Raw genomic sequence first — 9,066 nt, 5'->3', positions numbered from 1 at the left:
TTGTTCACAGTATCTGTCAGCAGGGAGCTGGAGTGAAATCAGGACAAAGTCTAAGTCTTTGTTTCCAAAGATGTTTGTTTCTTGAGCTACGAAGGCTTATTAACAGCAGGACTAGATAAATGCAAGGAGAAGCAGGGCGAGCCTGCGCCGCTCTAGCTTGCACTTAGTAACTGCTACACCTGTGCTCCCACCCACCAGAAAATACGAGGTAGTGGGGCCTCAGCTGTAGAGAAGCAAGTGGCGAAAGCGTGGATGGAGGTAGGTGCTGATGTGGTACCGACCCGCTCTCTAGCAGTGGTTTGGGCGGCTGTGTTGCAGGTTTGCTATGGAAGAGGTGGAAGCTGATGGGCCAAAAAAGCTAATATAAAGTGTTGGAGCATCTAGGGTCGTCAGCTGTTGTGGGGATTATGGGCCAAATTGTTTTTTCTCTTCTTGGAGGCCACCACTACATTTTTGCAGAAAAGGTGTCAGTTGAGGGAATTTGGAAATAGTTGATTAATCTGGCCTGCTGATTGCCTTCCAGTTGCATCTGACATTTCTAATGTGATATTCCTGGTTCACTTTCAACACTTGCTCTTCTATAAAGAACCAAATAAGAACAGACAGAATTGCTCATTGCATTAATGCAGGAGGTGATTTACATATATGAGTGTAAATTCCCAGCTGGTACAGATCAGCCAATTTTGAGCTGTGGTAATTTCTACAAACTCGGAGTGGTATACTGGTGATGTATGAAAAAAAATTATTTTCTTAAAAATAAACAGCCCAATACCCAACCCAAACCTCTGAAGTAAATATAAAAGCATAGTAAAGTTCATAAGCTTGATGAAATGCTACTGGATTTAAACATTTCCTTATCATCTCTCTATTAGTGAGTGTATAGGGAAGCACCATCCCTTCAGTTTAAAAGAAGCAACATTCTGGGACAAGATAAAGAAAATTTTAGCAGTTATAGCTTTAAATATAAAAGATTTCATTGATCTTAAAGCCTAGTTTTAGCTTTCTATAAAAATATAAATATTAATTGGCTTTGAATAAAAGACAAATCAAACGACATGCTATTCCTAAAACCCAGCTAGGTTTTAGGTATGTATTCAGCAGCGTGCATCTAAAATAACAATTCTTACGTGAACTACCCATAATGATTAAAATACATTTCTGAACCTCGCTGCCTTAATCTTCACAGTAGTTTTTAGTGATACGGAGAAACAGCAGAAGTCCTTATGACCCATACCTCATTAAAGACACTCAGTTTTTAAGACCTTATGCATTCAAAGTTTACACCCTGCTCAGATGCAAGGAGCTGGAGTTTTTAATGTCAGCTGGAACTGGAACTCTGCTCTATACCTACACGAAGTAAAAAAATCTCTGCAGAAGACAATATCAAGTCCAAATGAGACCGGTAAGCACCTCACACCTAATCACAAAAACAGAGTTTAGTGGAAAATGCCCCTCTCACAGCAGGACTGGTAAACGATGTGAAAACAGTGAAGCAGGGCAGGAGTTGCAGATACAGCTTTTCAAAAACCCCATTTCTGGTCAAGGCATTGAGGCACTGTGTGCTCAGGCCTCTCCTTGGGAGTTTGCATGAGGCTGAGCCTGAAAAGCAGTGATATGGCTCTTGGTCCACATCTGCATGAGAGGTAGAAATTGAACTGAAGGTGTGAAGACACAGGAAAATTCATAGCATGCCTGGATGCTCTCACTCAGGAGTTTTAAGTGGCTGTAGATCTCTGTAGTTTATGCCTTGGAGAATTAAATTATAGTGAATTAAAGCCTATGCTGCACAAACTCAGGTGATTCATGTTGGGAAGATTTAACCGATTAGCAGTCTGTTCCTTCCTCTAGCTGGAGACTTCTTCCAGCAGGGTCATAACTTGGCCTGCCTTCATCCTCCGCAGTGCTGCAGTTATCACTCTGTCTTACTAATTGCTTGCACAATCAATTGCAGTTTGGATTAACTCTCGAGGTGATGAACTGTGGCACTAGGAATTAGACCTTCCCTATCTCCTGCGCTCTTGCTTTGGTAATAGGAATAAGCAGGGAGGACAGGCAGGTGGAAAAGGCAGTGTCCTCTGTCACGCCAGCTAAATCTTGCAAAGCCTATGTGTTAGGACCCTGAAGCCATCTGAGCATCTTCTTGCAGACTGAATGTGCTTTGAATTACGTGCATCGCCTCCTGCCTGCAGCAGGTTTGCCTCGATCTTCCTGCGCATGTCTGTCTGTAAACAGACCCCTAAAAAGGGGCTTCTGCCCTCCGAGGCGAACAGGAGGGGGTGGATGGCTGACCGCTCCTGGCACCTAGGGTTAGCCCAGGAACAGTCATGTGGGAACGAAAAGGCACTTCTGCTGTTTGCCTCGTTACGTTGCCTGGTTTTCTTGCTGCAGGCATAAGCTTGAGACTGCTGCTATAGGCAGGGATGCTGAGTGACAAAAGGTCTGTATTACCCACTTCAAGAAAAAATATGCCAGCGTGAGGTAGGCGTAGAAGGAGCTGAACCCCATAGGGATGTAAGTTCAGAAGTGGCTGAGCACTGTGTGTTGGAGGAAATGAAATAAAAGGGAAGAAGGGCATGAATAGACTTGTATGTGATGATCCGGAGTGGCTCCCCTGCCTGCAGTGGCAGGAGGAGGGGATGCTGTGGCTGCGGTCCCTTTCTGTGCCTGCTGAGGTTGCGCGTGGAGGGACCTGAGCTGGCCACGGCGGGAGGGCTGAGTGGCAGAAGGCAGGACAGCTATCCACCTCTTCTGCAGGTCAGGAACGGAAAAGCGACAGACTGAAAAGCAAAAAGCAACCATCCCGGCCACAAGCCTGCCCTGAGTTAATTCTTATTTGAATTATTAGTTCCAAAGCAACCCCTCCCTTTTTAATGCAACACTTTCCTGTGATGGAGAATTCAATATACCCTTGGTAAATCGGCCCAGTGATTAAGTACAAACATTGTTTAAAAACTGCCCTGGGTTTTGAGTCTCATTTTTTCTAGCTTCAGGTTCCAGCCATTTGATCTTTGATGTGTTTGACTGCTAGGTCACGGACTGAGATCTGCTCAAGTTCTTTTTCCCCAGGTAGGAATTTTTAGGACCTATCCAAGTAACCCCTCAGACCTGATGGGATAAACAGCTTGAGCCCCTGGAATTGGTTGTTCTTAAATGTGCTTTCAAATCCCCCAATCATTCTCAGGAAATTTCTTGGAATCTTTTCTAAGTTTTCAGGGGTTTTTTTGAGTGACAGATGCAGCATTTCCATCACAGATGGGTAAGTCTCATATGCAGAGAAAATCTGAACTCCCTACTTCCATCAATACCCTTTAATTATGCACCTAATGACTACATTTGTCCAGGGCCACAGTGCTGTACTAAGAACTCACACTGAACTGATTATCTGCAAATCTGTCCTGCTGAAGATAATGTTTGTTTACTGTAGAGAGCCAGGGGAAGATTTATCCTGCTGCTGCCTTAAAATGCAAATACCTTTTCTAGGTGGCTCTGCTAAAACCTGCAAGATGCCATTTCCCTCAGTCAGAGAGCCAGGCTCTCTAGCCCAGCTCATATTCTGCAGCGACTTGCTCATGTTTTACCATGTGAAGACAAGGAGGCTGTTTTTTGCAAGTATGACGTGTCCCACACTTGGTCTGTGGACACAAAAAAGAATTTAAAGAGACTCTTAAGTGCCAAGGGAACAGAGGGAGACACAACACAGCAACTGGCACCACTCTCACTTGATTTCCCACAATGGCTTTGTTACCAGGACTTGATGCACTTGTCAAATTTCCTCTCCCTTGCAGAAAAAAATGAGAAAAGTTGACAACAATACATTCCTGAGGGCTGCACACCCAGAGCTAATCTCTACAGCTCATCCCAAGGCTGCGCAGAACCGCCTGAGGAACACCAGTCTGTGAAAGCAAAATAGCCAGCACGCAGTTTATTTATAACAGCAGCGAGACCCAGCGGAGCAGTGCTTGGGGGAGGGTAGAGCTCTCCGTGTGGGTTCGTATATTAGAGGATGAATATTTAGTCTTTCAGGCCTCTGTTGATGCTGCAAGTTCGCATCGTGATAAGGTGGCTGGCCCATAACCTGAAGGTATGAGGGGAGCGGCAGGTTGTATCCTGGTGGTCATAATGCCTAATATCCTAGGGAAATGAGGTGATTAATGGGGCTGGAGGCACTTCGTACGTGCTACAGCAGTGAATTGCAGAAATGGTAGTCAGCAAAACCAGCATGGTGAATAATTTCTGTGTAATGGGTGTGTATGTCACCATGCTGTATGGACATACAGAAGAGCTTTCTGCAGTGAATGTATTTGGGAGGAGGAGGGGACCTCTGGGCTTAAGCATCACCGAACGTAGACTGGAGTCAGGAAGATACAGGAGGAAGTGCATTTAAGAAGGATTTTGGGCATCATTCTCCGCACCGTTACTTTTAAGTGTCTCTTAAGTGAGAGAGGGAGCATTTTATAGCTGCGTGTGTTGGCACGGCGGAGCTGAGGGTGACAGCACACCGGAGGGGGTGACGGGGGGTGCACGGAGCGAGAGGGCTGGAAGGAGTTACCTGACTAAAGTGACCCCAAAGATTTTAAACCAGCATACAAATGAGAGTGAATTGAGAGACACTAACACTGCACATTTGCTCTAGTCATATTACTTAAACTCAAGGTTACAGCAACGTAAAGAACCAAAGCACCGAGGTACTTACTTAAAGAAAAGTAATTCTTTAACAGCCTTTCTACCAACACAAGAAGCTCAGGCAATAAACAAGAGGAATTACACATTCCCATTTGTGGAAAGAAATTGGATATCATCAGGAGCAGTGAGAGCTGCTTGGCAGACCACGACAGCTGGAGTGCCCAAATACTGGCCAGAGCCTCTGCAGGAACATTAAATTGGGCTGCAGGGCTGTATTTGTATTTTGAGTGCTTGTGGTAGGCTGCGAGGAGTTGTCCTCTGCATCAAAGAAGCCATTTGTACCCCAGGGCGATTTATTTCTAAAAGGCTAAGAGCTCTTACATGCTGATGGTCACTGGGCTACATACAGAAGGGCTGGGAGGTGGTGGCTGAATGGAGGAGAAAGAGTGAGGACGAAAGACCTTTGTAGGTCACCAGGAGCATCCCCTTATAATCTAAGTGAGGTAAGCAGAGGGACTAAGCAGACGAGGTCAAATTTTGGAGCATATGTACATTCTTTCACTCACACCATAACCTTAGAGTTCTAAAAATGGTAGGTAGTTTTCCGAGAACAAAAGAAAAACCGGTTTTACGTTATCATTAAGAAAACCCTGTATTAGATATTATTCTGCTGGATAAGGCGACTTGGTTACTTCAGAAGAAAGGAAAAAGCTTTGTTGAAATGTGAGTGATCAAACCCAATTGCATTTGCTGATCCTAACTGGAAGACAGATGTATCCAGCAATCATCTCTCTACCTTGCTTCCTCTCTGCTCTAAAAAGGGATAATTCTCAAAAGACAAAATCATAATGAGAAAAATTGAAACACCAGAGTACAAACGATAATAGAAAACTCTTCAAGAAAGGTTTATTAAACTTCAAGCCCCTGGAATTCAGCAATCGGGGAATAAAAACAGGCTACAACCTGCTGCAGATTAGAAGTGAGAGTATCGATTATATGTGAAACCAAATACATTTATACAGGTTCATGCACGTTCCCATATAGTAAATTGGAATGTGAGGCTCTTAAATTTAACAAAAAAAATTCAGAAAACTGATAAAAGAGGCTAAAGACAGTGCTGAACAGCCTAAACCTCTTCATTTTAAAGGGATTCCTTAAATGTATAAGGAACAGATGAAACCTTAGCATTGGAACATGGAGAGTCATAGAAAAGGATGATAAAATTATCAGTCTTGATACAAAAAACTAGAATTTTTCTCATAATGGTGCCGTTGGAGCCATGATAGTTTAAAGATTTAGGTAAAGTGAATTCTTCAGGAAGTGATAACATCTTTTATTAGACTTGCTATCAGTGTGATCAAAACTACCCATTAGTCTAATAAAGATACTACCTCTCCCCAAAGCTTTGCCTCAGAATTGTTCAATAATTGTTTGTTCTGTGGTCAGAAAGAAGCAGAATGATGGTTTTGTGTCTTAGCATGGTTACAAACACTTTGTCTTCTGTTCTTAATTAGGGAGGATGTTAAACAGCAACTATTGAAGTTAAACATTTAAAAATCTCAGGACTACAGTGCTTGTATCCAGAAGCATTGAAAGGATTGCCTGAGGAGATTTATGAACTGCTTGCACTAATTTCTAGCAAGTCTTGGAGCATGAGGGCTGAGGGATGCCAGAGCTAATATTATGCCACAATTTAAAAGGGTAAATTGAATGACCTAGCAAATTATAGACCAATTAATCTAGCAACTCTCTGGAGCAGGCATCATGTAAAAATAGAAGAGGATCCATAAGTAATGAATTAAAAATAATAGCAGAAATATTGCTGTAGGTTTATGAAACATCAGTTTGCTCAGCTTAATGATGTCAACACAGTATATTTTGATTTCTGAAAAATAATTGAAATCTGCCATCTTGATGAAAATATTGGCAATCTGCAAATATCGTGGTGGGCCCTTACTTGGTGGATCATATGCCAATTAATCTGCTAAATTGTAAAATGTAACTGTGAATGGAATACTGTTATCCAAAGGCGGATATGTCTGTTGGCTCTCCGCAAGAACTCATTCCAGTACTGGTTTAGCACTTTAGCAACTACCAATCTAGTACTATTCAGCAATTTTATGAATGATTTGGAATAATCAACGTCTGTAGAGCTTGCAGTAGTGGTGAAACTGGTGGAACGGTCGATAATATTGGAGGGAAGGCCAGCAGGCATGCGAGGCGATGTGTCTAGGGAGGCAGCGTGACGGGCGTCTCATTAACAGCGTTGCATCTTCCGATGCCGTAACGCAGAGATCTGCTCAGGGCTTGTAGTGGAAGGCGCGTTGAACGTGTGTGTTGGCCGGGCTGTTGAGGCAGAGGAGGTGGATGCAGTGCTTAGATGTAGAGGGTTGAGGCTGTCAGGAGCGGACGGGGATATGGCAGTAGCTCTCTGCGGAGCAGCAGCGATGTGGTTAACGCCGCACTGCACCCAGTCCTCACATCCCGACTGTGAAGCACTGAGAAGTTGGTGAGGGTTCAGAGAAGAGTGACTAGATTATGTGCAAGTCTGAAAACATGCCCTGAAGATAGTAAACCTGCAGTGCAAGTGAGCTTCTAACCAGAAGGGCCCAATCATTCACTGTGCAGACAGCTTTAACTGCCATATTAAACTTTTTTAAAAAGAGAGTTTACAGGTTTTTTTACTAGGCTGTGTCTAGTTTGTCCAAGGTAAAGAGGCAAATTGTTCATTGTATATGTCTATGTAGAAGAGAAGATGCTGGTAAAAGCCAGCCCTGTAATGCAACAGGAAAAAAAGAGTAAGAACAGAGTTGGGAGAGATATTCAGGATGGACATAAATACATAAATGCATGATTTTCTTTCCTTTTTTTTAAAAAAATAGAGAAATAATCACCCATGCAGGCATTTTATGTTGGGGTCACTACACTGCTTAGACTTTTAACCACGCTTAGTTATGTTTCCAGAGGATTCACTGCAAGTGCAATAAAGCTGTAAGTTGTAGCATACTCAGATGATGCTGAGGGATGTTGTCTGTGCCACGCAGACACCACTCAGAATTGCCTTCCTGGCCTTAAAATCTCAGAAGTGAGGAATGTCTCACTGGTTTAAATGAGCAGGGGCTTCAGCCTGAAGAGGTTAGTAAGCTCAGTTGGCAAAATGGTGGGAATCTGCTGGAAGGCTTGGGTTTAAGGGCAGTTTAGGGTGTCTGTACCGTGAAAGGCTGGGCTCTTCTGACAAAGCCGTTCATTTGTACTGCTGCTTACACTGACAGAATCACATTAATTGGTTTTTTTTTCCTTCTCCAGAATTTTAATGAACCTGTACAGATTTAACTTTGCCATTATGGGAAGGTGGTTCTTTCTTATGAACACAAGTGCTCAGCTTGGAAATCTCAAACCACCTTTACAATCTCCATCCCTGCAATAAAAGTCTCTGGATGGCAAAAACTGCAGAACACCCGTCTAGCTTTTATGAAATCAAACCCTTAGGCAAAACTCATAAAAAAAAAAAAAAAAAGGCAATTGGAAAAGAATGATTTTATTTTAAAGTACTTTGTGTTTTGCTGTGTATTAAAATATATTTTCCTTTAATCTATTCCTATATTTGCAAGCAGGGTCTAAAAGGAGATAATATCATGCAAGGAGTGCAGTGACCCGATACATTTACTATTACCATATACTTGTAGAAGCCAAATGAAACAAGAGTGTTTTCAATTCCATGTAAATAAATATGTATTTTAATAACAGTTAATGTCAGTTCATAAAAGGAAGCACACTAGGAGAGTTCTTTAAGAGAAGATTACACTCTCGGTGCAAAATCCTTTCCTAGAAAGTGATTGAAAAGAAATATGAACTTACAAAATATCATCTCCAACACAGAAAAGTCTCAGTTCCATTTTGTTCTTTCTCCCTTAGGAAAGTGGAAAGGCATTATTAAGGCATATCAATCAATTTTGGTAGCACCTTTATTGCCTAATATCACTGTGTACATACTGATAATTTCTCCGCATATTGTTTACACAGTACATCTTACCAGTCCCTGCTTCCTCCACGTAGAAGTTATCACAAAGAAGTGCATGTCTTGAATAATGCATGTGCACAAAGCGCTCGGTGATACTTTGACATTATCCACCACCAGCAGAATCCGCAAGAAAGGTAAAGAAGAGAAGGTCCCTTTCGCTCGGGTAGTATAACCCCGTAACATTAGTCATAGTCAGTACTCCTCATTGGCTTTCCCTTCAAATTGTACAAGTATCTTTCAGGTGAAATGTGTCATGCAGTGGTGCACGAAGAAAAAACTACGGGTGTAACTAGAAATTAAAAACCCTGTACTTTATCACAAATCTGCTGTCAGGCTCTGGGTTTGGCCAGAGTTCAGTACTATTGGGATCTTGGGTCTCATGTCCACTCATCACAGACATAGAGTCAAGGTGGAAGCTATGA

This window comes from Haliaeetus albicilla, chromosome 13, assembly GCF_947461875.1.
Source record: "Haliaeetus albicilla chromosome 13, bHalAlb1.1, whole genome shotgun sequence".
NCBI lineage: Eukaryota > Metazoa > Chordata > Aves > Accipitriformes > Accipitridae > Haliaeetus > Haliaeetus albicilla.
This window is presented reverse-complemented; position numbering follows the sequence as displayed.